The following is a 6,801-nucleotide window of genomic DNA, read 5'->3' on the forward strand; positions in this document are numbered from 1 at the left end:
AAAAAATCCCCCCTCTTTTTTGAGTGAAAACTTAAATGGGTGTTTTTTATAGACTTTGCTAAAAAAAAAAAAAAAAAAAAAAATCAAAATTGATTATTGATTTTTATTGCAAAAAAAATCACAAAATCCTAGAAGGACTGAAAAGATGTTCAATAATATTTAATTGTAAGAATTTGTTGATATTTTAACAGTTTGTGAACAGGTTTTATCGATACATTCCGCAATAACTCAGCAGTTACTTAATTTATGCACGCGTTTTGTCTGTGCCGACAAAGATGCACTTGAGTGGCTTCGTTTACCAGTAGCCCAAGTAACTTTCTGATGTATACAACCTACAAACATTTTTCAACGTAAAGCTACTCATTTAGCGTTACACTTTAAGTCCCTGAAGGTCAGTTGGTCACCAAATGTGGACATAAAAAAACCCGATAATCTGTTTAGACGCAGTTAAAGTAAGTCCAACACCTTTCCTCCCAGTCTATATGCACTATACAAAACAGGACCAACACAGATGTGATAGCTCCACATCTCAATTACTTCACATTTAGAAACATTTACCACACAATTTAGATGCATCAGTAAACACAACAGGAGAGGACCATGCTGCAAAGACGCTTTATTATCATGAATAATGCTTCCCAATTACTAATACATTTGATTATTAACCCTAAGAACTATCATGTCAGAAAATTCCTACAGGCATCAGCCTAGTTTTCTCTATAAATGTGTTCTGTGCTGAGGCACTGTGGTTTACTTCAGAAGGTACTTGGAGACGTGAGAGTAAATGCCCTCTGTCATGAGGAATACAGTTTGGTGATTCAGAGACTATTGAGGCATTTTCAATGGATGAATCAGAGGCAGAGAAAAGAAAAAAGAAATTTATTTTCCTTTTTCTTTTTTTCACATATACTGATAAACTAAGTATGAAATAAAGAGGATGCTGGCAGCTACTTGAGATGGGGGGCCTTGCAATGAAGTCAGACATATTGGCTCCTGTAACATGATACTATTATAAGATATGACTGCAAAAACACGAAACCTTACTGAGTATTTTTGTCTTGTTTCCAGTGAGACCATGTTTGTACACCTGAAATGTACAAACATTTCAGTTTTGTCTTGAAATAAGACAAAACTGCCTGAGAAGCAACATATCAACTAGATAGTTCGTTTTCAGTTAATCATTTAATATTGATGCAAAGTACCATCTCAATTGTCCGATTATTTAACTTATAATGAGGAACAAATGTTTTATTAGTGTGCGACAGATTAAATCTCTTGTTCTCAAAGTCTCTCCAGCAGACCTGTACTTGCACCAATAAGCGCAGAATGCTAAAACAATGATTCTTTTGTAGTCTATGTCTTTTGCAAGTAAACTCCATTACCTTTTAATGTGAAATGTGACATTTTTTGACAAAGTTGTGTTGGTCAAACTGGCAAAAATAATTTTCCTCTGGCAGTCGCCGCTTCTCCATGACCAGCATTTGTTTTCTGATTGTTTTTCTTGATCGTTTTCCCATCGTGTCCCTCAACCAGACAGCACACAATGCAGTATTACTCTCCCAAACATTGGGGAAGCAAAGAGAGGGATTCAGACTGGGATCAGGTCCCAGCTCTTGTTTGTCACTCCAAGGCTGAGCCTGGAAACAGATAGTCAGAATACCGGCCCAGGGCGCCGCGTCATCTGCGTTGAGGATAACCACGACTTATGCAGATCCGGGGCGTCCATGACGCCGAGCTGGCGATGAGGCGGTAAACTCATCCCTCTGTCGCCGATGTTCCGTGTCAACATCTTTAAAACTAATATTGCGTGTTTAGTGATTCGCCTTGTTTTGGCCCTTAAGCAGACACAATATTTGGCATATTAGAGCATTTCTGTTTTGGGTTTTTTTGTTGACTGACGTTTAACAAACTAAGTGCAAACACTGCTCCGCTTTCGGTGAGTATTGTCGGAATAAATAAGCCAAAGACTCTTCTGTTCAGTTTACTCTGCCATACCGGAACCTTGTCTTCTGTATGTCGTTCTTTAGCTGCCAAACTTACAGCGTAACAAATATCAATGTCTGATACTCTGAAGGTGTTAGGGTTAGCCCTAACCCTAGCCATTCGTGTATCGATGAACAATCTTTGTGCTAAAGTACTCCAAGACTTCTGAAAGGTTTTCAACTTCTGTATTTCTTTTGTCTACACGTTTTCTCTTCTTATACAGCTGATACTTCGCTTAATCTGCTTCAATCTGCTCAGACCTGTGACATCAGTGTAACATGCAGTACAGTATATGTGTCATATCCAGTGGTACGGTGGAGTACAAGTGTAAGAGTGTCCTGTGAGTGTGTGTGCTTTTTTTACATGTCGTTCTTTTGGCTTAAGCTTTTCTGATTCATTCCCAATGTTCCTGCTTTTCCCCCCCCCCATACTACTGTCACTTTTTATATCTGGATTGTGCGATAATGATAAAAAAAATGAATTAAAAGTTTTTTTTAGAAACATAAAGGAGTGTAATCAATTTTTGTTTACAATTAAAGCAATTATTCAAAGCAAATTTGCATCATTTACATAGTTTCCTGAAAACCTGAGATGAGGAGGAAACGTTGGCTTCTTTATCTCAGGACTTTTTCTCATTTACTTGCTCAGATCAGCCAAAACAGGAGGCTGCTGTTGGCCATCTGCCTTCCACTTTTCTGAGAATTTCTTTCCCTTTGCGCTGACAATCAATTCATAAAACAGATTTAAAAGTTAACTATCCCCTTCGTGACTCAGTATTTACAACATGTGTCAAAAAATAATGCAGTGACTGTCATCTTCTATCGCTGCTTCTCAGCAAAAACAATCATAACAGTGAAAGAAAAACATTTATTAAAGGTTGTTGGGGGTTTTTTTTGTCTTAAATTGAAACAAAGTGTCGCCACGTCTGCCTTTAAATTTAATTCCCCGTGTCTGAAATCCAATAAGGCTTTTCAATCCAGAAGTACAGAGCAGCGACATGATTGGCTGTCCCTGGGAAAACACCTATAAATAAATCAACAAATTGTTTTTTTCTTACTGTTTTCCCGCAGGTCAAAACACGAGTCCCAGCTTTGTGTTTTGCAGCCACACAAAACATCCAGGACTTAACCCAACCGTTTATTGTATCTAAAGGTCGATTTTTCCGAATTACACTTACATGTCAGAAATAAAGACGTAACGCCTTCTTCCGAGGCCGAACCCGGCTCAGGTGGAGACAGAGTGTTTCAAGATGTGTGAAGCCACGGACGAAAACCGCCATCACCTCGAGCTGATCATTCACAGTGCTTCACTTTTCCTGACAACAGGATGCCTCAATTTTGAATGAACAGCAGAGTGAAAGTAAATGGGTATTTATCACAGTGTGCCTCCGTGAAATGAGCCATTAAACCAAACATCATAAATGGTAAATGAACTGAATTTACACAGTTTTTCTGGTTCCTCGGCGCCGAACGCCGGAGCTACGTTTAACCTGTGGCATCCACAAACATCATGCACCGAAAGGAAGCTGGTATCAAACTCACAACTTTCCGATTACCAGAGGACTTTATTATGCGACGTATTTCATGTAAAGAGGAATAAGCACTCTAGTTAACTTTTTAAGCTCTGTGCTCGCACCCATAGTCTCTTTCATCAAGCACACAATGCTGAGATAAACTGGCATTTAGAATTTCCAGGCTGATGAAGAAATTCTGTTTGTGTTTTCATCATAGCCTTGTTAATTTTGTTTTACAAATTTTACCACATTCTGCTCATTTTTCTGTAGCTGAGCTTCCATTGACTGTATAATTGCATAATTTGATATATCAAATATGAATTTAGAAACATAGCAATTTCAAAACAAAAATAATCTTGTTTTCTGATTAAATGTTTTGATGCTAGAATGATTTTTTTTTTTGGCCATATCCAATTTTTTTATTTTGCAAAACACTTTGTGTATCACACAAGTTGTGATCAAAAACCAAATGTCACCACCGCCAAAAAAGATGAAGACAACAGGAAGTGGACAATGGCACATTTTTTTTTTTAATAATTTATTGTGTGAAGTTATTCATGTGTGATTTTTATTTCACTTCTTATTGAATGGAAGCTGCAAAATTGTGTTTTTCGGACACAATTTCAACACTTTTTTGACAAACTTTTGAGAACATTTACAATGGAAGCACAGCTTCTTTTTCCTTATTGTTAGACATTTTAGTCTTTTCTGTTTCTTATACATTTCATTTTTCTTATATTTTTGCCAGGCCTCTCTCTTCCTTTTAGGTTTGTAGCTCTTCAGCTTCCTTTGTGTTAATTAGTTTTCTCCCAGTCACAGCTGTTCCACATCTCCTCTGATCAGCCCATCTGTTGTTCAGTCGTTTTCCACCGCTGCCTCACGGTTTAAGCTAATCGCTTTTCATTGTTCTTTGCTGGATTTTCTCCCTCAATAACAAGCACCTTCATTTAGAAACTACACTTTTTGTTTACATGTGTTGTCTTTCACTAATATTTAAATTGGTTCGATGTGCCGAACTCGGAAGTAGGACAATTGCACAAAAAATGAGGAAATCCCAAAGAGGGAAAATTATTTTTTCACACTACTATACCGCAGAACAAATGTTGCAAACACAGATTTTGAAAGTCGACTCAATTAGTAGCTTGACTTAGCATCTCATCAGATAGCTTGTAGAAACATTTTAAAGTTAAAACTGACCCGTATAGCAGGCCTGTGCCTGTTCCCTAATCAGCAGATAAATTACATCAACCTGACTGAACGACCGTTGACCACAAGTATGAAGAAAACAGTTTTGAAAAGTTAAACCCCGCTTGACTCGTGACTTCTGTGCTCGCACCCATAGTCTCTTTCATCAAGCACACAATGCTGAGATAAGAAATCCAATTAAGTCGATGCCAGGCAGTCTTACTTCCCATCACCTCACACATTCTTATAAACAATAAGGCATAAAGACTTTAATACATTTCTGTCACAGATATGCAAATGGCGTGTTATTACGGAACAGAACAGCACAAAACATGCGAGTTTTGATCAGCGCTGATCGAGACCGCGGTCCGACCACGAAGAGGCACGGCAGCCATTAGCTGTGAAATGTCTTGTCTGGTGGGTTGAAGTGGAAACAATGAGGGAATGCTGCCTGAATGGCAAGAACAGCAACATAATTATCACAAACAGCTCTGGGAAGTTTCTGAGCAGAGTGGAGTAGCAGTCGTTAAGACTTTCCGGGCTTAGAGGCGTCACGATGAGGTGTTGTATCAGATTACATCCTCCTGTCTGGTTGAACCTGCGAATCAGACTGAAGTCTTGAGATGCCATTTGAATTCACATGAAGCTCAATCTTTGCTCCCTTTGACTGGACCATTCTAACCTCAAGTCCTTTGCTGAGTCTAACATGTCGTCCTCTGGGATTGTCTTGTATGAACCTCCATCCATCAGCATGTTGCTGCCACCACTGTGTTTCACTGTGGAGACGGTGTGTTCAGGGCCATGCGCAGTGTTAGTTCTTTAGCGATTTGCAAATTTAGCGATTTGCATGTAGGCCCAAAGGTAGTGGTGGGTGATGCTGTAAACATGTGGTCTGGATTCGATACTAAGTAACTACAGCATCGGTTTCACCAATAAAGAGACTTTTAAAGGGGCAGTGTTATGTAAAATGGACTATTTTCAGCTTATGACTGTCATAGCTCATTGTATGTGCACTTATAAAACTAAGGAGGGATATTAAGTTTTTTTTTGTAATCTCCACATCATATTTATAAAGTAATGTTTTTCATCTATGATAGTTTCTCTTTTTACAGTCATCATACATTACCATGTAGGCTATTTACATACTTCAGGTTTGGTTTTTTGGCTCCGATGATTTTATTTAATTTATTTCAAATGGTTGGATGCATTATTTAAGAGGTAATGTATCCAACCATTTGGATACAATGCCAAATGTATCCAATTTGTATCCAAGTGTAGTCAATGTGGATCATTGACTACAGTTTGGTCATTGTAGTCAATGGACATCAACCACATGAGCAACTGTAATTTAAATGTTGAGAGTAACTTAGATATTAGACACAAATCAAAAACAAAAGTCAGAAACATAACTACCCTCAATATTTCAATTTTAACCAGCTGCAGACTTCTTGTCTTTAAGAGACTGAGAGTAAATGAGATGGAAATACCTCTTCTAAAAACTCAAGATGAAATCCTGACCTTTCAACAATAGTAGCACCTTAAAGCAACTGTAAGCAATGCAGCAAAAAAAAAAAAAAAAAAAAGGTTATAGTGTTGGAAAAGGTGTAAATAATGACAATATATCTCATTTTAAAGCTTACCAGCTGTACCGTCTGAGCACAGAAAATTAAAGAAAATCAGTTAATGTTATGATCTGGCATACTCATCAGACTAAAAAAAATGAATTAAAAGATTTAATTAAACTTTGGCTGGCATGCGATTGCAACATTTTTTTACGAGCTGCTACTGAAGAAAGGGAGGTGGACGGGAGGAGAAGAGGAAATGAAAAGTGCAGCAGACAGATGGAACCAAATCTTGACTGGGGAGAAATAGTGGGAGATCGGGCAGATAAGGCGCCAAGTCGATGCGGTTTGTCATTGTTCTGGATTGGGCATTATTCCCTAAAAAAAAAAAAAAAAAAACACTGAGGACATGGTAAGGCAGATTCAAAACAGAGACCATTTGGACTTAATTAAAAATGCAAAAGTTCCTTTACAGGTGAATAAACGGTAAATATGAACAATAAAGTCTATATTTGAGTCTCTCGTACATAAGACAAGGTAAAATGGTGTTAAAGCCGT

General features: G+C 37.9%; 2 long non-coding RNA genes across 2 annotated transcripts in view; one reads left to right on the forward strand and one right to left on the reverse strand.

Annotated features, from left to right (window-relative positions):
- The window catches only part of LOC106938560 (uncharacterized), a 15,003-nt gene that overhangs the window by 3,433 nt on the left and 4,769 nt on the right, over positions 1-6,801 (forward strand). Inside the window, exon 2 of the long non-coding RNA XR_001422660.1 lies at positions 1,353-1,357. This is a non-coding gene — a long non-coding RNA (uncharacterized LOC106938560). The remainder of the gene's footprint in view (positions 1-1,352; positions 1,358-6,801) is intronic.
- LOC106938508 (uncharacterized) overlaps positions 4,741-6,801 on the reverse strand; it is an 11,992-nt gene continuing 9,931 nt past the window's right edge. The window contains exon 2 of the long non-coding RNA XR_001422642.1: positions 4,741-6,621. This is a non-coding gene — a long non-coding RNA (uncharacterized LOC106938508). The remainder of the gene's footprint in view (positions 6,622-6,801) is intronic.

This window comes from Poecilia latipinna, unplaced genomic scaffold, assembly GCF_001443285.1.
Source record: "Poecilia latipinna isolate Pla-1442-1.1 unplaced genomic scaffold, P_latipinna-1.0 Scaffold7, whole genome shotgun sequence".
Classification (NCBI taxonomy): domain Eukaryota; kingdom Metazoa; phylum Chordata; class Actinopteri; order Cyprinodontiformes; family Poeciliidae; genus Poecilia; species Poecilia latipinna.